This window comes from Triturus cristatus, chromosome 2_2 (assembly GCF_964204655.1).
Source record: "Triturus cristatus chromosome 2_2, aTriCri1.1, whole genome shotgun sequence".
In the NCBI taxonomy this organism is placed as follows: domain Eukaryota; kingdom Metazoa; phylum Chordata; class Amphibia; order Caudata; family Salamandridae; genus Triturus; species Triturus cristatus.
Genome location: NC_140582.1, coordinates 659,682,437 through 659,706,787, shown reverse-complemented (window position 1 = coordinate 659,706,787; position 24,351 = coordinate 659,682,437). Strand labels below are relative to the sequence as shown.

Below are 24,351 nucleotides of genomic sequence, written 5' to 3'. Positions count from 1 at the left end.
TTGTCATCCTCTTTGCCTCCCATAACATTTCCTTTAGACTGATTGACATGTTTTATTCATTGTCTCGATATAATGTGTGTGTGTGTGTGACGCTCTGACACCCTATATTGGTATGAGTAGCACTATAAAACAAATGAAATGCATCTGAAAGAGGGGCTATGGAGGGACGAGGGGTTGTGATGGAAGGTGGAAGTGATGTAATTTGTAGAGGAGGTCATAGTGTTGAGAGCAGGGGTGGGTGGGGCTAGCACTAAAAATGATTATTGTGCCACAAGCTTTAAAGCAAAAAATCAGTTTTCCACCACAGCACACCCATTCACTGTCATTTAAAAGTGGGCTCACATTCTAATAGATTACATCCAGCTTTGTCACTGATGCATGGATAAGATTTCAGGCTTATCGATTAAAGAGATGTAGTCTAACAGCTTGCGCTGCCGACTGCGGGACTGAGAAATCAGGTTTGAATCCAGGCATCAACTCAACATCCTGTGATTCCGGTCACATTACTTAATCTCCCGTGCCCAAAAAAAGAAAACAGTAGAAATTAATCTGAACTTGTATAATGTAATTTGGAGCTCATGTCAAGCACTCTAATGCCATTGGGCAGAGCACGCGCTATTTAAAACTGCAAAATAAAACTTTCTGCGCCCCTCTCTCATCAGCTGAAGATTTACGAAACCCACCATACATTCATTGTCTCTGCAGTGGCAGCCAGCATTCACTAATTTTTGCAACTTTCATCGATGGAAAAACCATGGATGAAATTTGGGGAAAGACATGTTGCCTACAAGGAAAGCACTAACATCAGCTGACCTAACTGGGCACTTAAACACCCATTTTTACAGAGTGTCTCATTAACACTCATCAGGCTACTTAGTTAGGAATGTTGGTTAAACTAGTCAGTCGGCATTTCAAAGTGCACTCATTCAAATTATCTTTGAAGGTGCACATTCATTCTAGGGTAATTGATATACGGCACACCATACAAATATTTAGTGAAATAAATACATCTATTACCCAAGCAGTTGTGATCCTTGGCAGTAAACCTGTTCGTATATGCCGCATCATAAAACAAAAGGACAAATGTTTAATTCCGTCCGTAGGGCTGCACTAAAAGAAATAGTAATTTGGAGAATATAGATAATATAGCATAAATTGAATGGCAAGTCTCTTTGAAATATGGCGTGATGAAATCAATTCTAAATTAAGACTACAACAGTGAAACTAAGATGTATGTTACCAGGAATATGTAGAAGTAAGTAAACTCACTAGAAGGACAAATAGGAAAGAAATGTACAACCAATTAAATGTAATCTGTTCTCTCACAAAATCATATTGACTCCTATTCAATATATCCCTCTGACTCACACACACTGTAAGTTATATATCCGTCAAAGGTAGTATGTGTACCACCCAATCAATATGGAGCATTACTTCCTGTTGTTGGTTCGTCTGAGTTGCTTTTTTATATTTAAAAGTTTATCTGGATGCCTGTGCTTTGGTATTTCTGTTCTAACATTATTGCTGTATCGACTAGTCATCTAAATTCTTTTTTCCTTGTGTGAAAGTCTTCATTCTATTGTCGTTCTAATCAAGCAACAATGCAAACTTTTCTTAGAATGTTTTAATTCCCCTTGACTTTCTTGTTTTTCCTCTAGTTTATACTTTTTCGTGTAACACAGCCTGCAATATGCTAAAAGGTGCATGTTTAATACACTTGAGACTTGAACAGAGAACCAAGAAATTTAATAATATTGACTCCTGTTTACATTGCTTGGAAACCATAGAAGTGCAGTATGACGTTCTATACAACAGCATCTCTTTGTTATTTTATCTTTTCTTCCTAAGCTATCTCAAAATGATTTAAAAATAACTTCATCAGTAGTACTAGACTAGCACGGCGAGCATCAAAATATATGGCACATATTTGATTTTTTATTTATTTTTGGTAAATGTGGCTTTTTGTATATCAATTGCAGACAGCCAGGGACGAAATCTAACCTTAGTTGCAGCCTAGGCTGGTGACTAATTGATGAATCAATACAATTTGTAGATGTGCTCGCATACTGGGGTTTACTCAATGGTGTGAGCAACAAAAGGCAGTTTGTAATATGCTTGCAAAAGTCTCAGTTGCTGACAATCGAAAGGGCTACAATCCAGCCCATGTGTTAAGGGCCACTGAGATACACCCGTCAGGGAAAAACTGGGTTAATGTTCCTTGTGTTTATGTTTTGTTCCTGTCAGTTCGGGCAGGACTGTGGTTCCTTTTATAGCAGTGCCAAGTCCGATTTGCATATTGTTTCTCCCTGTTTGGCACAGTGGTATTGTAAAACAAGCATTGGCAAATCCAGTAGGTTTCAAATATGCAAAATCTATTGTCTTTGTCAGTTTTTGTACATGTTGCACAGCAGTTGAGCTGCTGTGCAACTTGGCTTAAAGTGGAAAAAAAGTAGTATGACGCAGTAAAAATAAAAAGCTCTATGACGCGGCCAGTATTGACCATGTCATAGCACTTTTTTAAACTTCAGGCCATATTGCACAGCAGATCAACTGCTGTCAACATGTAACTAAACATAGGCAAACACAATAGATTTCACATAGGCGAAACCAAAACATTTTCAAACCCAATAGATTTTACATAGGCGAAACCTATTGACTTTAGTAATGCGTTTTATTTTTTTGTTTGTTTGTTTTTTACATTAGTTTATATGCATTTTGACTAAAGCAATCTTTGTTGTGTATTTTTTGTTGCTATTTTGGGGTGAATTACGAGATAGACATGTCATTGAAAATGTATTAATGAAAAGTAGTATGGAAGTTTTGCAAAAACGAATGTGAATTTTCACTATTTAAAAAGTAGGGAGTTAACATTCTAAAAAGTTATGGACCTCTTCAAATGCATTGATTCTAATTAAACTTCTGAAACATGCATACTAGTTTTTTTAAGTTGGGGTTGTTATTTAAAATGTTTCTTAATGATAGTAAGAACAAGAAGAGACTGTTAGGTAAAAAGCAGTTTCAGAAATCCTCTTCACGAGAAACGTTTTTCTGACCGTAATGGCTAAGAACCAGGATTACAAATAAATACTTTTTCCTTGTCCTTCATGCCGACATAATGGCAAAAACTAGGAATTCAGGTTTTCGGTTTTGTTAGATTAGAAAACTGATTGTCTTTTCCTAAATATTGAAAAAGTCAAGAGTAAATGTGATTTTGGTTGCTGGAGCTTTCACTGGATGGAGTCACACAGACATATCGTTTCCAAGACTGAATGTTTTTGTATACAGGGCATCTAAGTGGAATGAATAGCGATAGTTTGATAGAAGTCAAAACCAAAGTGTAGTACAATATTGTATGCAGGTTTGATATATATGATAAAACTGCTTTGGCTGTTCATTCTTATGTGCTCTTCTCAAATATGTCAAAAGATTAAAACCAAAGTTATTTTATTTTTGTTTTAGATAGGGTATTTTAGGTTCCTTCCCCCCCCCCCCCCCAAAAAAAATATATAATTCCCTTAGATTTTTTTTTTTATTATTCCTAGGGAACCCCTCCTTGTATGGAATAGCATCCTCCTGCCTTATTCTTGATGAGGTTTGGTACAATGTGCTGGCTGTCTTTTTCCGAACTGAAATTATATTTTGGCTTTTGGGCTACATGAACCATTTCATTTATAGATATTGGAGCCTTGATTCATAGTAGTCCTGTAGTTACTGAATGAAACCATTTCGGTGTTGGCTATGCTCAAGATTAATTTTGGCTTTTATTTTTTAATATTGTTTGAATCAGTAGAAGTGAAATAAATAATCACAATTGGAAAAAAATGAAAGTTCGAGCCAAGGCATAATAGAGAAATGAAGAGAAGAATTCTCCATCGTAGTAATTAGCCAAGAATAGAATGGAGAGAAGCAAGGTTAGAAGTGGTGACCACTCTTTCACCCCATGGAAAGAACTAGCTTCACAGAAATAGAATGAAGATGAGAAGAAAGCAACACTCAGAAAATAGTGGGTTTAAAGTGTCCGGTGTGAGTACTATAGTTTCAAAGTGGTCTTGAGTATAAACTAAAGGGAGATTAAAAGGTGGGGTGGTCGATGCAGTGAATACAATCAGAAGGAACTGGATTATAAATGTATTTGAGAGATCCTACATAGTATACCATTGAAGTAGAAAAGTCATTGGTTGTACAAGTTAAGAAGAATGTAATCCCACGTTAATATGGGTAACTATAATATGGACAGGAAATGTGGAGTTGGAAGCCAGGAATTTGATTGCCAGTTTTAAAGGACTAATCCCCCCCCCCCCGCCCCCCCACAACTGTCTACTCTTCAGCAATCAATGGGAGTCCGTTCTAGCAGCATAAAAGAGGATAACATGGTTCACAAAGTGCATACCTTTCAATTTAGTGTTATAATAACATTCTGATATGGTGCTAGCAAAGTTGACTCATGAACAAGTTATCGTATTGAACATTAGTTACTGTGTTAACATTTTCTGCCCCTGCTTTGTATGCGGGTTTGGTAGAAGATGTGGAGGGGTAGATAGCAGATGATAGGCAGCAGAAATGTGTGAATTGCAAGTGCTCAAGCTATTGTTTTCTCACTGTAGGTGGTGCCCTGAAGAGAACAGGAAATCCAAAACAGGTCTGGAGGAGGAAAACAAAGGTCAATCTGGAGAGGGGAAGGAACCGGACCGTGGGGGTAAGGTGAAATTTAAAATTGTGATTGCTTTGAAATTGGCTTATTACTAAAGATGTGAGATTGGTAAATATAAAAGGGCTAAACTTGCTCATCAAAAAAGTTACTGCTGAACAAAATGTTGGGAAGACTGCAGTATAACTCCTTTTAAGCCAGTTTAAGAGAGGTGGGGACAATAGTACAATGAAATAGTATGTTTAGTCTCAGGAACCAAAAGACTGAAGAATGTTTTTTTTTGGGGAACTCATTTGCAGTTTAGGTAAGGATGGAGAGAAAGGATCAATAAGGAGGGGATATCCCTTCATGAAGGTTTAGGTCTTTGATTGTGAAGAATGTGTCTATGTATTGTTCTAGAAAAATGAAGACTGAGTTTTTGTCAGAACAGCTTTGTGAATATATCACATTTATAGAAGAGTACTCCCTTCTCCGGAAGTAATTTGACATCCTAAGTGACCAGGAGTAAACAGATTGGAGGAAATGAGAGGTCGAATTGAATAAAGACTTTGGTAGGAGTGACTCAGAAAGTTGAACCATCTCTGCAGGTCAAGAAAGAAGCTAGAAATAGGAGGCACCACAATTGAAAGGAGAGGGAATCCACATTTACTTATTATGTTAGTGTTTGTATGTAACACTATTATGTGTCCGGTTGGTAGAGGTTGGAGCCACATTGACTCCTGCACTAACCATGTTAGGTTGTACATTGCGATGATAGAATGCTCGTAGGGCAGGATGCAAGCATCCTACCTGCCTGACTTCTTCAAACATGTGAAGCTGTTGTTCTGGAACATTCATTGTAGAATTCTGCAGGGATTCCATTGAATCCTTCTCTCTCCCTTCAGTTGTAGTATAGTCTGTTGTAATTCTCCTACAGTCACTTCTCCTTCTAGAGCACCCCTATCTGTTTCATCTTTATGTGGGGTGGGTTCATCACTTAAAAAATCTATTCCTACCTCCCTCCCCTGTGTTATCAAATTATGTAGGAAATGATAGTAGCCAATCGGTAGTCCTGCTTTGGTTTAATTTGTGCTGTCTACCTCTCCTTTTTTCTTTGTGCTCAGCCATGCCAGCAATTTTCTAACTTCATTTCTCATCACATATTCCTGTATTAAAGATTACGAAAATATGTGTGTGCTTCATTATGTGTGAAATTTCGATATTATTCTCAATAATTTGTCCAGTTTTCATATGTTTATGTCTTATCTAATTAGATAGTCTTCTAGTTTTACCAGTTGTGCTTCAGTTCCCTGTACTCTCTGTGACTTTTCCTTCTTCTTCCATTCTCTTCTTGGTTTTGCCTTCCTGTAGTACTCTATTAAATGCTTCCCATATCGATGCGGTTGATTGAACTTACCCCCTGTTTCTGTCAATGAATTTTCTATGTCTATCGTCCAGCTCTAGTTTTTTTCCTATTTCTCCCAGACATCTGCTGTCCTCCCCACCCCTAATTTTCAGTTTTTGGTTCCACTCTTCTCAGTAATGGTGAGTGGTCTGATAAATTCCTGGCGATGAATTCTGAATCTCTGAGACCTGACTAATCGATCTTGAGAGTTAATACCTAGTCTGGTCTTGAAAATGAATTCTGCATTCTTGAGTAGAGTGAATATTGTCTGTCATCCTGCTGCATCTCCCTCCATACATTGAATAGGCCTAGAGCCTCTTCAGACTTAGCCAGGCATATCTGCTTCCTTTCGTGAACTCCCTGTCTTATTGTCCTGTCTACGTTTGTGTTCCTGACTAAGTCGAAGACTCCTCAGTGGGGACAGCTGAGCGCTCTGTCTTTCTCTTGTGGTGTCTTGGAGTTTGGGGGGTAGATATCCTCCTTTTACTTTTATTCACAAATGTGTATACATTCCAGGATGCTATCTTTAAATTACCCCCTTCGCTTTTTATTTTTATGCCTCGGCCTCCCTTTGTTGTGTTATGCGGCCAATTCGTCTGCGTGGATTTCCCTGTTCTTAACTGCGTAGCTCCTATCCATGTTTAGAATACGGTCTCCCATCCCTACCAACATGCTCGGTAACATTTGTATCTAAGTGGGGATGATGTATTCCTCCGTAGTGAGTAGCACATATCCACAGTGGAGCTCTTTACAAATGCTGTACTTCTAGCCCATCATGACGTACTGCAGTTCTGAAATGCTTGACAAATGGTAAAATAATCCCGCCGCCTCCTAAATCCCCCCTCGCCACGAGTCATCAAGAGACAGATGAAGCCCGGCTTAAAATCAGAATTACATTTACGTTATATGTTCTCAAGCTTTCATCAATGTTTTAATTTGCATCAGCGATCTGTGAGTCTTGGTATGTTTTCCATATCGGATTTCGAAATGATGCATCAAAGGCTAGATGTGTAACAATATCATTGTTTCACCCTTTCAAACATATATTCCCACATTATTGTTTTAAGTGTGACACATAAACTGTCTTAAATGTCCTCAAAAGAACCATGGTTCGTATGACCTTTTTAGTTGCAAAAGGTTCAAATAAGCATGCTTTTAAAGTGGCAAACTTTTACTCATATCAAAATAGAATGTATTATACGTGTAAATAATTCATCAAGAATTTGTATGATGCATCAATCTCTTTTGATTTTACATGTGTTGCACCTTTTACATTTTTAGTTGATTTTGAGCCTAAGTACATCTAGCTCTTTCGCTTCACCTTCACACAGTCACTGACCGATTTGGAGAGGGCCGAGCTGAAATGTTTGTTCTGCTGTCATAATCTCACATCATTTTGGTAAATTCATGTTGTTAATGTTATGAAATTTCCTAAGTTATGCAATTACGCCACATTGCTCAATATGCACTCTCATTTTACCAAAAAATTGTAGTACGGGCCTTAGATGAATATTTATCCCTTGGTATAATGCATACTTTAAGTTTCTTACCCAAAGCATAGGCCTTTATAGTAGAAGACATGGCATGATTTATGTGCCTTATTTATAGGTTTTGGTGCAGTGATGTTATTGCGTTTTTGCATAATGTTTAGAGTTCAGAAATCGAACTAGTGTTTTAATAATGCCATTATAGGTTTTTTGTTTTTTAGTAAGTGGTCAGCATGATTCGGTTTTAGTTTTCCAATGATTATTTGCAAGCAACAAATTATTTAGGAATTTACGTTGAGCATAATTATGTTTTGGCCCTGCACTACTTTCACTCTTGCCTTTTTTCAGCTTTCTGAAGCTTTCCAAGTCAAGCCACCATTTGGAATAAAAGAGTCTGTGATTTTCAGTAAATAGGGAGTTGTTTAGATTCTTGAACCGTTTTTCTAAGTCGATTAAGTGTTTTTTTTTTCGCTTGCCGATTGTTGGCAATACTTGCCAACCAGCTCCATACATTGCAGAGGCCCTGGCTACAAGGAGAACCTTCTTACCACATATTCTATCACATTCTGCTTGATCTTACTTAGATAAAGAGTATTTCAAGTGCCCAGCTGTGACCTAAAAGAGATTTGGATCAGCCTCCTTCAGTTATTGCTTCAATAAAGTTGCATTCACATTTTAAGTTGTTCCATAGGTGTATATCTTTCCCACTGTGATGATGCTTATATGTATTGATTATTGATAATTGAATGTGACTTGTATGATGCAAATTAATATATGCAAATTGTTGTGCTCTTTAAATAGGAAGTGTAAAGTAATTCTAGGCTTATCCACCCCCTGCAATGTACAATCTGGTTCAACTTCAGAGACTGAAAATAAAATATTTTATTTTGTGTAAATAAGTTATTTGAGACCAGTTCCAAAGTATAAAGCATTATAAAATGCAGAAGTTTTAAAACAAAAATTAGGAAATTGAAAAGAGGAGTACATGGCTTTCCCGTTTTGTTAACATTTGGAGAGTTTAAACCTCAGCGTCATGAAAGGAGAAACTACGCATCGAGCAGTATTTATTTCCTCATGATGTATTTTCTTAACTTTTCTTCTTGGCAGTTACTTCATAAGATTCATCCTAGGATTGTGGTTTAAAGACCACTTGAAGACGAGTCTCGTTTTAAAAGCTGAATCATTTGCTATCTTACTTGAAAGTTTGTTTTTCAGCCAGACCGCTTATTTTTGCATATTTTGATAAATACACTGGGCCCGATTCACAGAACTAACTTAAGACAAAATCCTAAACTTACTACCATTTTCGTATTCACAGAAGGCACTTACTCATTTTGGTATTCACAGAAGACACTTACTCACTTCGGTATTCACAGAAGTTAGGAGTCCTAACTTTCGTACTCCTAAATGCCTTCTGTGAATACCGAAAGTCTTAAAATTAGGATTTTTCTCAGTTTAGGAGTCCTAAAGTAAGGACTCCTAACTTTACTACTACTATACTGAGAAAAATCCTAATTTTAAGGCTTTCGGTATTCACAGAAGGCATTTAGGAGTTCTAAAGTTAGGACTCCTAACTTTACTACTACTATACTGAGAAAAATCCTAATTTTAAGGCTTTCGGTATTCACAGAAGGCATTTAGGAGTTCTACAGTTAGGAGTCCTAATTATACTACTACTAAACTGAGAAAAATCCTAATTTTAAGACTTTCGGTATTCACAGAAGGCATTTAGGAGTCCTAAAGTTAGGACTCCTAACTTCTGTGAATACCGAAATGAGTAAGTGCCTTCTGTGAATACCAAAATGAGTAAGTGCCTTCTGTGAATACCAAAATGGTAGTAAGTTTAGGATTTTGTCTTAAGTTAGTTCTGTGAATCGGGCCCTACGTTTGGCATCATTTAGTGTTGTGAAATCAATTGAAAGTATTACCTGAAACATTTAGCATATCCATTTATTGTTAACTTGATGGATGGGTGTTTGCTTTGTACCATGCTATGTGTACGGCTGTAAACATTGTTGATATGACGAATGCTGAATTTCTTAGCATGAGATTGGCCACCTTATAAAGTGAAGATGGAAAGATCATTTGCTGAAGCTCTTTGTTTCAACCATCTCTACCACAGGAGTTTTCCATAGTAAATTAAGTGTGGTGGCAGATGACGAAAGCTTGAACATAGGGCCGAAATAAAGCAGTTCTATAGGGGGACCCTAAGGTGACATTAGGGAGTATGTACACTGAAGACATATTGAGGAATATTTGTCATGGTGTATGAGGAGAAGGAAGACTAGGAAGAGGCGGAAGCAAAGAAAAAAGAGAAGATGGCAATAAACCTACCTGACTAAGCTGATGGATTTAGACTAAATTTGCAATTCAGAATTATCAAATCGTATTCGGCAATTCCGAATTTTCAGATTTTTCTGTTGGCAAATTCCTCTTATGATCAATACAAAGTATAAAAAAAGCAGATTTTTTTTCAGCTACCAGTGCCAGGTAGGAGCATGGTTCTCCCCACGAGTGGAGTAGGGTGACTTTGTGAATATTCAAGGCATTGCTTTTGTTTCTTTTCTTGAAAGACTTGTCTTTCATTTTCTGGGAGCAATCAATTATTACTGTGCAATATTCATGTAGGCAATTTTTCCACGTGTTGCTTTCAATTGAGTAACTATTCCGGCATCTTTAGACACTCTGACTAACCAGTGGTGCCAAAGTCGAGCAGTCCGGTTTTACTCAAGGAGGTGATAGTGGATTAGAAACGTAGATATTGCATGACAGAGAAATAATGCACTGGCAGCACTGTCATTTATACATATTGGTATTTATTTGCAGGTTATTAAAATAGGATGGTTACATTTAGGAAGGATATACAAAAAAATACTGTCATTGTTAGCATATACAGGGTACAGTGTGTAATCCAATCCCTTCCTGTAGGGTTTTTGCACTAGGTTTGTATAACATTGGATCCAATGGGGGGTGGGAGTACTTTGGGCTTTGGCTACCTTTTGGATTTACTATCACTTTATTGTGGGAGCAATCAATTATTACTGTGCAATAATCATGTAGGACATTTTTTCATTTGTTGCCTCAAATTGAATAACTATGGCGGCATATTTAGGCACTCTGACTATTCAGCGGTACCAAAGTTGAGCAGTCCGGTTTTACTCAAGGAGGTGATAGTGGATTAGAAACGTAGGTATTGCATTTCAGAAAATATTGCACTGGGGGCACTGTCATTTATACATATTGGTATTTATTTGGAGGTTATTATAATAGGAAGGTTACATTTAGGAGTGATATACAAAAATATAGTCATTGCTAACATATACAGGGTCCAGTGTGTAATCCAACTCCCTTCCTATAGTATTTTTGCACTAGGTTTGTGTAACATTGGATCCTATGGGGTGGAGAGGGGAGGTAATTTGGGGCTTTGGCTGCCTAAGGGTTTACTATCACTTTATTGTTTGTTTATTTCCAGTCAGTCACTGGAACAGAAGGCCTAGTTAAAGAAATAAAATGTACTAAGTTTGGATATATTACGTTGCCCACTGCCCTAATTTGTTGCTTGTCCCCAGTGCAATGAGGGCACCTTGGTGGTGTGAGCCAGAGTGGTTGGGAATATGTAAAAAAACCTACCATCTAAAGTGGTACAAAGATATTATGAGGAATGTTTTAGTGAGGGATGGGTCAATCCAGTACATTGCCCCTTTTCCTATCACGGAACTGAGACTCTTGTGCAAAGTAGGATGATAGAACATATCAAACACTGCAACAAGGTCCCTAAGCACAAGTACTGCTATTCAATTTCAATCCACTTAGCCTTTTTAAAACTACATTTCTGTATTTGTACAAATTAGCGCACAACTACAACAAATGACAGGTAGTAATCAGCACCACTGTAAATAGAAGTCTGTGGAGCATGGAAAATAGCAAAAATATTCAGATTGATTGTAAAATGACCAATCATATTTTCAGAATAGAGCTACATCGCATCAAATTCATTTTTTGTTGTTGTTGTTAAAGTCCTTATTGCCCAGGTGTACAGGAGTTAGAAACCTTGATCACTTCCCGGAGGCACCTCTAGTGATCTTTTAGAGACCTGGAGTGGTACACTCTACACCTTGCCATCTGTACTCAACCATTGGTGCCTAGTCCGCCCAGTCAACCGTCGGCAACCACCAGAGTATTTGGCAATGTGGTATAGAGGCCTAATCATTGGACTCAATTGATTGGTGACTGTGCCCATTCCTCATAAGGCAGCCAAAACGCGTTTCGCTTACATTTATGTGTTCTATCCAGCATATTAGTGTATTTAATTGAAGCCAGCCATTCTATTTTCCTAGGGGGGTTAGCCGTAACCCAATTTTTGCAGATTTCCCTGCGCGCAAGTAGTATTCAGTAAAATATCAATTTTTTTGTATTTTTTAACAAAGATACATGATTATATATTGAGTCCAAAAAAGACCAGCAATTCACTTACCTGGGGTGCTTCACCAAGTATAGAGAATATTGTGTTGCTCACATCTAGCCAGAAACCTTGGATCACCGGACAGAGCATAAACATGTGAGTATCATCACCTTTTCCTTGTTACATTTAGGACATCTAGATGCTGTTCCACTCCCCAGTTTAGATAATTTGTACGGAGTCCAATAAACCCTGTGGAGACAGAAGAGGTGGTTCCGCCTTTAATTTGCGGGTCGAACTGTGGTGTATAGTATGTCACAAGATACTTGCAATAAATCTTGGATCTGCTCTCCTGGCAAGCACTTATCCCTCAGCTCTGCCGGCAGGTTAAAATATCCCTTCGCCATCTCCATTAGCAGCCAGTAACCATTCGCCACCTCTTTTTTGAAGGCTCCCCTGGCTACCAAACTTTCTTCCAGTTTATTGGGTAGTCCTGCTCCACGGCCATCAGTGAGACTCCAATTCAACATTTGCAAATGCTTAAATCTCGAGAGTTGGCCATTAGACAATGTTTAGCTCTCTTCCCAGGGTATTAGGGAACCAATCGTTCTCAATTGACTCCACGTAGTGATTCCTGCATTCTTTAATGGACGTACCATGCAGTCCTTTGCCCATTCTGGGGATCCAGGATAGTCACAAATTGGCACCATCCCACTATAATTGATTTTTAACTCTCTTCTGACTTTATGCCACGTTTCTGCTAAGCTCTGTATGGTCTTTAGACAAATCTTTTTAAAAAAAGCGCAGGTCTCCATATTTCCCTCCTTTTAATAAAAAAACCCAGGCATAATGAGATATATCTGGCAACCTTAGGCCCCCCTTCTCATATTGTCGTCTCAGTTTTTTCCACAGGATACGCACCCCTTTAGAGGCCCAAATAACACTAGATATCTTAGATTGAGTTTTTTTGAGCCACTCATCCTTCAAAGCCAGTGGAATATTCTGGAATAGGAAAGTAGTTTTAGGGAGAATGGTCATTTTGATGATATTGACTCTCCCATAAATAGATAAAGGCCGGTGAGACCACCCCAGCAGTAGCTTCCCTATTTCCTTGTTGGTCTTTTTAAAATTAGATTCAGGAATTTGCTCTATTTCTCAGTAATTTTTATGCCCAAGTACCGCATTTCCTTTTTAACACAACTCTCTTGTGTGGTGATATTCCAAGCCATTATGACAGTTTTCCCTTGATTGATTTCATATCCTGAGATCTTTCCAAAACCTGCCGCCAACTCATAAACCTTTGGTAGTGCTGAACTTAGATTTGAAGTGTATACCACCAGATCATCTGCATATAACCCCACTTTTTTTTGCCAACCCCTGGCCCGAAAAGGGAGTATCTCCTCATGCTTCCTGATTTTTCTCTGCCAAGGGTTCGATGTAGAGATTAAAGAGCAGTGGGGACAGCGGACACCCCTGTCTCGTCCCTCTGAAGATGTTTAATTTTTCAGATAACCTCCCGTTTATTAATATTTTTGCCGTGGGGTTTTTGTATATCTGTTTTATTGCCCTACAAAAGTTTCCTCCTAAGTTTGATACTCTCAATACTTCATGTAAATAAGACCAATTCACTCGGTCGAACGCTTTGGTTGCGTCTACTGTGATGACCGCTGATGGCTCCTTTTCCACAGTGGCTAAATCAATGGTGCCTATGAGGCTATAAGTTAAATCCTTAATACTCCTTCCGCGCACAAACCCTTTTTGATCTTCATGAAGGAGTGCTCCCACCACCCCATTCAACCTATCTGCTAATATCTTCGAATACATCTTATAATCCGAGTTTAGCAGAGAAATAGGTCTGTATGAATCACAGCAATCTGGTTTTTTATCGGGTTTAAGGATCAAAGTCACAATGGCATGATTCCATGAGGGAGGGATCTCTTCTCCATTTTCAAAAATAGCTGTAAATAACTCACTAATTGCTGGCATCAAATATTTACTTAGTTTCTTAAAAACTTCCGTAGGCAGCCCATCAGGACCCGGTGCCTTACTGGATTTCCCCGATTTAATGGCATTTTCTATTTCTTCCTCTGTTATTGTGTTGTTGATGGCATCCTTTTCGGGTTCAGATACTTTGAGGTCATTCTTGTTCTAGCCAGGCTAAAACCCCCTTCCCTGTTGTACATAGGTCTTCTTTGTATACTTCCTCATAATATTTTAACAACGTATGCTCTATACTAGCCCCCGCTATAATTGGGCCCACAGCATTTCCATAATTAAGTTCTTTTATAAAACTCCTGGCCTGATCACTCTTTATCTTCCAGGCAAATAACTTGCCACAACCTTCCCCATAGTTAAAATGGGCCAACTTGCTAGCTTGCCATCTTTCTAGCAGCCGTCTTTCTACTACCGCGAATAGATCCGTCTTGAGAATTTGAATCCCTGATTGTCCCTCTTCATACTCTACTTCATTACATTGTATTTCATGTTCCAAACTCTGAATTTTGTTTTCTATGCTAAGAATTTCCGCCTTCCGCTGTTTGTTTTTAAACAGCTGAATTGATGTAATCCTACCCCTCAAGAAGGCCTTATAGGTGTCCCAGACAATCCCTATCGAGGCACTGCCCAGATTATTGTGAAAGAATTCCTGGGATTCTAAGCCCAGTTTATTTATCTCCTCGTCGTCAGACATTATGGAACGATCCATGGTCCATCTCCGTTGTGCCACTGCGGTCAACGGGGCCAGCGTCAGTGTTATCGCAGAATGATCAGACAAGTGTGCACCCACATGATTTACATTACGAACCTGGTCTTTTATATTTTGATCCACCAAAAACTGGTCTATTCTGGATTGGTGCCCATATTTCTTGTTGTTAAAAGTAAAACTCTTCATAGATCCCTTCTTCTCTCTCCATATATCACACCATCCAAGAGTCTTTATTGTATTTTTTTTTTAAAGTGCTCTTGATTTGTTATGCATTATGCTCCTGCTTTTGGTGGAACTGTCAAGGTTGCCATCAAGAACCACATTAAAATCACCTGCCACTATGACGGGATCAGGGAAATCCAGCAATTCAGCAAGCAAGTTTCTGAAAGGCGTAGGGTCATCAATATTAGGCCCATAATAGCCCACTACCGTATATAGTTGGCCGTAATATTTAACTTTTACAATTACCCACCTTCCAGCCCTATCCACCCTGCTTTCAATTACCTCCAACTTAGGATTGTTTTTTAATCAGGATTGCCACCCCCCTTATGGTGAGTTGCTGCTCTGTGCATACAATATTCTGTACCCATCTCCTGCTCTTAAACAACTCTCTCATCTCATCACCCGTTAGATGTGTTTCTTGAAGTAAAATAACTTGGGCTATAGAATCTTTTAGATATTGCAAAATCCTCTCACGCCTATGACTCCCCCTTAATCCATTTATATTCCATGATAGAAACTCTATCAATGGTTTCTGCTTAGCTGTCGTATCTTTACTTTGTTTTCGTTCTAATGACTGTGCTTCTACCTGAGTTTCGATGTATAATGAGGACTTCATTTTTTTGCTTTTTTTTCCCCCATGCTCCCACACCCGTGCACCAAAAGCTACCCGTGACCCCCTCCCACCCCTCGGGAAACCCTCCTCTTCCTTCCTAATAGCCTAGGCCTAAGAAGGCCCTAATTACGAAGGACTCAGTCTACTTATACCCATCAAAAAAATTGTGATAAGCCACTAAGGACCTTTATCTCAGCATTAACAACACTGTGTACCTTGCGAATTGACAAAAAGGTTATTTCAGTCATACTCCAGCTCCTGATATCGATCTCAAAAACTCTTCTGCTTCCTCAACCCTACGAAAAATCTGCATCTTGTTATTATACATTACTCGTAGGCTAGCTGGAAATTTCAACTGAGCCGTGGCTCCCAAACTTTTAAAAGACTCAATCAGTTTTCCTAGTTCCCCTTGCTTGGTAGCCGTTAATTGTGAGATATCTGACCTGATCTCAAAACTGATAACATTCCACTATCAGAGAACTTTGTTTTAATGCCTTAAAAAGGATTTCTTCTTTGAAATTGTACGTGTGGAAATTTACCAATATCTTTCTCAGTTTGGCTTTATTAATGTTCCTTCTATATGGATCTCTATGGACCCTCTGTATATCCATACTTAGTTCTTCTTCTGTCCATTTAACCTGTAACCCTTCCTTGATCAGATGTATCACACATTTTTTTTATGTCCTCTCCTTCGGCTCCTTCTGGGACCTTAAGCAACCGAAGATTGTATCTTCTTTGATTGTTTTCCATTGATTCTATTTTGTCCTTCAACTGTTGTTCATTAGCCCTGAGGTCACTAATCTCCTTGGTGTTAACCGCCACCTGAGATACCAGATCTTTCATCCCGATCTCCAATTGGGAGGTTCTTTCCACCACATCATCTAGTTTTGTCCCCAAATTCTCACAGACAGACCGGATTTCTTTCTGATTTGACTCGGATGTTTCGAACCTATTACTAACCTCGGTTGTCAATAAATATATCAACTCCGCAACTGATTGCTCCTGAACTTGTGGTAGAGGCTGTACTTGTAATAGAGAATCAGCTTGAAATCTATCAGTCACACATAGGTCTCCCCCCTCTTTAGGTACTCCATTGGAAGATTCAAGCAATATCTCGGGAGTCGCTACCTGTGGCTGGGCTTGTGAAATAGGTTGTGCAGGTTGAGCCTCCATTCTTCCAGAGACGGAATACTGAGATTCCAAGGAGCCCGAGAGCCCTGCCAAGACCTGAAATCTGTTACTGCTAACTGTGTCTGCCTCTCTTTGCAATGTAGTCTCGGTGGGGGCCTACAGTGGGGTTCTTTAAAAGCAGTGTTTTAGGGGCTACCTTGAAAAAAGTTCTCAGAGAGGGGGTGATCTTAAGGTTGAATGCTTGAGCCTCTCGACTCACCTTGGATTTCCTCTTTTTCTTCGGGGTTACCCACTCTCCTGTGACCGAGCCCCCTTGCTTTGATGGGAGGAAATGTTTTATTCCAGTATTTGAATTTAAAGAGCCCTGCCCCCCCCTTCATGCAGCTTTCACTTAGCCCGCTCCTCAGTTGATATCTGTTTTGCTCCACTTTCACTCCCACTACTCCTTCCACTTGTTGAGGTAAGTAGGAACCAACTGGGTTTAAAGTCCCATCCGCATCTCTCTCCTTTACCAGAGATGCACCTGGAGCCCCTTTAATCTCAACTATGGCCCCAGCTCTAACTCCTTCACCTCCTGTAACTACTTTCTCTTTGAACAAAACCTGCCCCCCTTCACCCTGTGCTTTGACACACTTGCCAGGGCTGACCAACTTCAAGGCGTCGCCTTTTGCCTTAGTGCTCAATTTTGTACCTGCCTTGCACAGCTTCTGCTTATGGGAGCCTCCGTTGCCAGTCCGCTGCATTAACGCCCTTCGGCCCCTGCCGAGCAACTCATGCCCAGCAGGGGTCCAGGATCAAAAAGACCTGCCGATCGTCTGAGCTCGAGGGACAATGAGCTCCCATTTCGCCTTCAAACACTTCCACTCCCTAGCTCCTTGGCGTCTCGCGTCCCCGTCTCGACTCCACCTCCTCCAGGCTGGTGAACCGGGCACAGGAGCAGAGACCAGCAAAACGAGCCGCCGCTGACAGGACAAAGAAAAGCCCGCACACCAACCGTCCATAGACGCCACGGCTCGCTACGCCGCCCCCCCCACACAGCTGAGCCAAGAAATCAGAGCGGTAACCAAGCACCTTATTTTTTTTTTTAACGCTTCATACTAGAAGAAATAATCGCCCTTCACATCTCATTTTCCTCCGTGAGCCGTTTTGGCAAATATAGGTATTTTCCTTCAATAAATCCGCATAATATCCTCCGTAATCAGGAGCCTCCGCGACCGCAAACTAAGCGGCCGCCATGTTTCCCCTTGTTCTCAGAAGTGTGTTTATATTGAGTCCATTGCATCAAATTCTTGAATTGGAAATGTTTAGTCTAAACATTTTATATAATCTCAACTTTGTAAACTATTAAAATATAAATGATTCACTAGCATTAAATGTATCCTCTATATTATGCCTTCTCAATAATGAATTATTCAGTAGAGAGTGTGTGTGACTAGTCTCTCAACTGTTATACCAAGATTTGCATTAGATATTTCAAGCATTTTCCCATTTCTTGAATCCATTCGTAAGCAACATTATCACATGTAATTACAAGGCACTTCCATATTCTTCGATAAGAATCTCTACATTTAATCATTTTTAATTATTAATACTTTCAGGAATCAGATTGTTAGGAAACTGTTTGATTTTTAATTTTTCAACTCACCATATATTCTAATGGCAGAATGTTCACTATCACTGTTGAAGTTCTAGAGAAATATTGTTCAGTTCCATAAAAAGAACATAATACTCTAATCCAAAAAGACCTCAATTAAACATTCCCCTTTAGTTTTCAGGCAGCTGACACAGTAACTGAAGACAGACATATATTAACTGTGATTACTCTAGAAAATGGTTTTGTAAGAGGCAGGCTTTAATAGCTTTATTAAATAAACTTGCCAGACATTTCAAGAAGCCACATGTTTAAGCCTTCAGTGTATTTCCCAAGTATTGGGAAGCGTCATGTTCAACATTAGTCTCAAGTATTCTGCATATCCCTCATAAATTAGATACCTTTAATGGTAAAATGAAAACCCATTTCTACTTATTAAATAAGAGTTTCAAATTATCTCTCAGTAGTAGCGGTTTTATTTTAAATTCATGTTTAATTATTAAGATGGTAGCGCTCTCACTGAACAGACCTTCTGTAACATGGCAACCCCATCTTGGGGGTATCTTGTATACATTCCTCATTATCTTCACCCCAAAGCCAAGATACATGTAGATTGACCATGAAGTGAGACTGCTACTTTGGATTACTTTTTATTAGCCATCTTAGTAGTAACGTAGCCCAAACTGGACATGATTTTAATCTTAAATTAAAAGGCCATTGTACATTTGACATAGGCAGACTCTAAAATTTGTGTCAAAAATCATCAAGGGGGGGCGTGGCCAAGCCGACACCGTAACCCTTGCTGCAATATCCGGCACATAGCCTGTTTAAAGCACTGAAAAAAGCTCTGACCTGGGGGTGTCCCCAACGCCCGATCTTCGGGGCATGGAAATATCGCATGAGTAGGCTGCCCGACGCACCCAGGAGAGCAGAAAATTGACCTGCGGCGGAGTCCACAATATGGCGGTGCCGGATTTAGCTGAGACTCTACTGCGCGCCTGAAGGGTGCTGCGGCCTAGGTTTCCATCAGAGTGAGGGCGAAAGACAGGTGGAAGTACTGCAGAACCCGCCGGCAGGTTAGCCCAGCAGAGACCAACCTCCGATTTCCCACCAGCGAGCAGGACCAGCATCGGGGCTCCAGAGGCTATATGCCGGTTCGGCGCTGCACCAATAAAGCCGGGTGGTAAGGCCCAGTGCGGGAGAGCGGACTGTAAGCGGGAGGCACAGCAAGACATCCTGGGTCCCTGCAGCGAGATATGCCAGAATAAACTGCACAATCCCAGGAGGGGCCAGGGCAATCCACAGCAGTAGCAAGCAGCCGGAGAAAACGCGGAGGCTCAGTGGTGAATGGCTGGCCCTGCACATTTTGTCTAAATGCATGCGTGAGTCCAGGAGCCGGTGAGAAGCAGCAGATATGGGGTATCTTTGGTGGTGGGGCGGCCCTCCCCTCCCCCCTCCCCCCCCCCCCCCCCCCCCCCCCTTCCTCCACCAGGGTGAAGGAAGCAGTTTTCTTGCACTTGGGCCGGATTGCCCTCATTAATGGCTAATCAGATCAGCACACGTCGGGGGAGTGAGATACCAACCACCACACCCCTCAGAAATATTTCCATAGGAGGTAGCCCATTGGACCCAGCACCTAACGAAGGAAAAGGAGGGTTCCTGAGGTGTGCAGAACATATCACTGACACTCCTACTCTCTACATCTTGCAGGAGGGCAGATACCAGGAAACCCAACGGGCCACTGGAGGACAAGATCCCCTGGGCTGGCAGTGGGGATTACTGGGTCTGCTCTCAGTGCACCTAATACCAAGCTACTCAGTTATTCTCAATAATGGCAGGAGGTAGGGGGAACAAAGCGGCGCTGCAAAACAAACTGGCTAAATTTGCGTGGAACAAAACTGGGGATGATCAAGACTCCGCTCGCTCGGAGATCCACGATAAGACACACCCCCCCCAGACGCAAAAAGACCCGACTCTCAAGGTTTTTATGGCAGCTATTACTGGGGTTCGTACATCCTTGGAATCCCGTCTGGACTCTGTAAATATTGAGGTCTCCCTCATATGGGCAGACCTCTGCAACATGGACACCAGAGTCAAGGAGATGGACAACACCACAACAGAAGTCAACAAAGATACCTCTCTGCTCAACAAATGACGCAACTCCAAGACAAGCAGACCAGAATGGAGGCGCAACTCGATGAGTATGAAGGAAGAGCGCGTAGGAATAATGTCTGCATCTTGGGGATTCCGGAACGCTTGGAGGGCCTTGCAATGGACCTCTTTGTAGAAGACTTAATCTCGAAATATCTGCAGCTTAAGAAACTTTCAAACTACTTTTCCAATGAACGGGCCCACCGAGTACTGGGGGGGGAGGCCCAAGCTGGACGCCCTCCCCCCCCCCCCCCCCCCCACGACCAATCATAGCCAGAGTCCTTAACTTCAGGGATCGTGATGTCATACTTCAAGCAGCGCGTTCCAACCCACCTGTCAAACTTGAGGATAGTGTGGTGTCCTTTTTTCCAGACTTTACCACGAGAGTCCAGATCAAAGACGGAGCTTTCTGGCAGTCAAGAAGGCGTTGAGAGACAAAGCAGTGAAATATGCCATGCCCCCCCACCCCCCCCAAGGAGAGACATATGGGTCCACTTAACAACAGAATAGATCACGGCAACGAGATGCGGGATGATTCGGCCAACAAAGAAACGGACTAGACAACTTGGAACTCAAGCATCACAGCTAAGTGACTCAGAAGGGTCTATATATTCCCTGCAGGAGAATATAAGGCAGCTGTAAAGGTAGGGGATATGGGTGGTACACCTAAAATGGTCTCTCCCTGAGCTGGGAGAATAGATACCCAATGTACCCTAGGCTGTGACTACAGGGCGGGACTGGGGTCAACCCACATAATCAACACAATGTAACTTAAACTCAGTAACAGTGCAAATTGGGCAAGGGAGGGTTAAAGGCTGTAGACCAGGCACCTTTAAATGGAGGGAGGGGCGACAGGCACTCTGCCTTGTTGGAGAGTGGGTAGTTTAAAATCCACTGGCAGCGGGGCAGGGCGGGGGGTGGCGGGAGAAGGGGAGGGGGGTTTGTTTTGCTTACATGTTCAAGTATGATACACTGGAATCAGTCGTACATAACATCTCCACAGGTGAAGGAGCTGTGATCAAGGTGTTATGCAAAGCCTGTATGATTGCTAGTCATTCAATGTTTAAAGTCACAAAAGATATTGTCATTGGGGACGTTTCTGCTCCTTATGCTTTGTCCCTGGGCTCCCGGAGCACCTACCCAATTGACAAATGACGAATAGACCCATAGACACATCACTTTTCATCCTGACCTGGAATGTTCACAGAATAGGGGATAAAATAAAACGGGGCATTGTTTTCCGGATCTAGGGGAACTGGCGTCCTAGTTAAAAAAAAATAATTAGCATTCACCCCGACACGAACATGGGCAGACCCCCAGGGTAGATTTGCTGAAGTTGAGGCAAGTTGAGAAGGAAAAGCGCTTAATGTAGTATCAGTATACCTTCCGCCAGCGTTGGGTAAGGCGGCGCTTGCAGCCCTTGGGAAAATCATGATTTATCTTCCGGTAGGTACCCTTATTCTGGGTTGCGATTTTAACATGACCCCTGATGATCACGTAGATCGACAACCAATACGCCTCCAATCTCGCCCCAGCACGCATATCTCCGAGTTTACTACAGCCAAGGGACTAACGAACGTTTGGCGATACCTCCACCCAGACCAAACTCACTTTACCTACTATTAAAACACCCACAAAAGCCTATCTCGCATTGATTATTTTGTGACATACGTAGCGGACAGAGGCAACTTTCGGAACTCGCTTTGTTTGCCACGAGGTATCTCTGACCACTCCCCTTTATGGGTGGAATTTACATATTATAATCAGAAGCAAAGAAACGCAATATCCATTAACCCTTGGTTGCCTAAAATCCCGGACATTAGAGAGAGTCTAATAACCCCATCGGAGCACTATTCCAATGAGAACGTAGGTTCGGTGGAATCGGCACAAATAATTTGGCAGGCCTATAAAACGGTCTTAAAGGGGCAGGCATTGTCCCTCAAAGTGGGTTATAACAACAAACAGGCGCAACTAACACAACTTGAGCGCGAACTACATCAGCTCGAAACAGAACACGCACAAGCACCCAGCGACCCTATTGCCCATCAAATATCCATTAAACAGTTAGAATATAAAACCCTAGCTGAAGAGAAAGTAAGGACCCGACTGCTGGACACTAGGCATAGCTTGTATGAAATGGGGGACAGAGCAGGCAAGATGCTGGCGCGGTTAGAAAAGCGAGAACAGGAAGAGCGCTGGGTACCCAGATTACAAATCAGCAGTACACAGCATCTTTCGGACCCGCAAGCTATTGCGAACGCATTTGCAGACCATCTGGAGGGAGTGTGTACATCCTCGACAACTGCAACGGCAGAAGATTCCCGCCAATTGTTAGCGGATATCCGTCTGCCTACCCAGACCACTGAAGATAGGAACATGCTGGACGAGGATCTCTCAGACGATGAAATTCGTCTAGCTATAAATAGTGTGCAATCGGGAAAGGCGATGGGGCCCAACTGGATCCCAATCGAATTCCTGAAAACATTGGCCTTACATGTTGCACCCCACCTATGAGAAATGTACAGGGAACGTTACGAGAAGGGAGTCTTGCCGGAGGACCAACGGTTGGCCTTAATAGTGGTAATTCGTAAGCTGGGGAAACCCGCTGATAGCTGCGGATCTTAACGGCTAATTTCGCTAATCAATGTAGAAGCGAAAATCCTCGCCAAACTCCTAGGGTCTCGCCTGATCTCTAGGATCACCTCACTGGTCCATGTGGACCAGTCGGGCTTTTTTTTGCCAATCCGGAACACTGCTTTAAATATCCGCCGTCTTCATAATGTTTTGGGCCACAAAAAACTAATAGCGGAAGATGCCGTAGTACTATCTCTTGACACCAAAATGGTGTTCGATTCTATAGAATGACCGTATCTCTTTGAGGTGCTGCGACAGTTAGGGTTTGGCCCCAAATTTATCAATTGTATTAAGTTGCTTTACACGGACCTGAAGGGCAGGGTAAATCGCCTGTCCGGAAAATTCTCACTAAGAAGGGGCACAAGACAGGGTTGTCCCATGTCTCCCCTAATTTGTTCATTAGTATTGGAGCCATTGGCCTCGTGGGTGAGAGCGGATCCACTGATCAGAGGACCGAAGTGGGCGGAGAAGCATGAAGATAGGATATCTCTTTATGCCGATGATATACTGTTGTACCTGGCGTCCCCTTATCCATCGGTGAATAGGATCTTTAATATCTGTACAAACTTCGGTAAATATTCCAGTTACTCAATTAACTGGTCCAAATCGGTGATCTTTGCAATTCAGGGCTCGATTCCGAAACTATTCTCAGGTTGTGAGGTGGAGATAGCGACTGAAGGGTTCCGATATCTCGGTATTTATATAACTCCAGATCCTTAGACCTTTCACGATAGAAACCTGGCCGTCCCTCTTGAGAGACTGCGTAAGGACGTCAAGCACTGGAGATCACTACCCCTCTCCTTGCTGGGTCGAGCGGCCCTTTTTAAGATGCTTGCTCTCCCCCGTTTTCTATACATCCTGCAAAACTGCCCTCATAGTGTCCCTGATTCTTACTTCCGAAATATAGGGAGTGAGGTGAGGACGCTACTGTGGGATGGGATAGCGCCCCTCATAGCGTTACATAAACTAACTAAGAGGTGGTACGATGGAGGTATAGCACTCCCAGATATGCGTTTATACTACTGGGCATCACAACTCATGTTGGTAAACCACTGGATCTATCGTTCCCCGCTGGACCCTGCATATCGACTGGATAAATACCAAATGGGCAGAGAGGGTTACCTGGGGGCTCTCTACTCGAGAGTCCTAACAGGTCGATACGTGGGCCCCACAGCCCATACGGTGGAGATCTAGCGCCTGGCTAATGGACGTCTTGGATGGTCGGGCACAAGCCACTCCACTATAGTCGACCCAAAAGCTTGGATTGCTCTGTAATCAACCAGGCTTTGATAGATGGGATACAATAGGAATCTCCACAATAGGCCATCTAGTGAAAAAGGGGAAGATACTAACGTTCAAGGAACTAGGGGAGCAGTATAAGCTAGCT

General features: G+C 41.5%; 1 protein-coding gene across 2 annotated transcripts in view; it reads left to right on the top strand.

Moving 5' to 3' along the window:
- FBXO8 (F-box protein 8) overlaps positions 1–24,351 on the top strand; it is a 194,320-nt gene that overhangs the window by 57,540 nt on the left and 112,429 nt on the right. For both annotated transcript variants that reach the window (XM_085641852.1, XM_085641851.1), the window contains exon 2: positions 4,605–4,696. The gene's annotated coding sequence lies outside the window, so the exon portion shown is untranslated. The remainder of the gene's footprint in view (positions 1–4,604; positions 4,697–24,351) is intronic.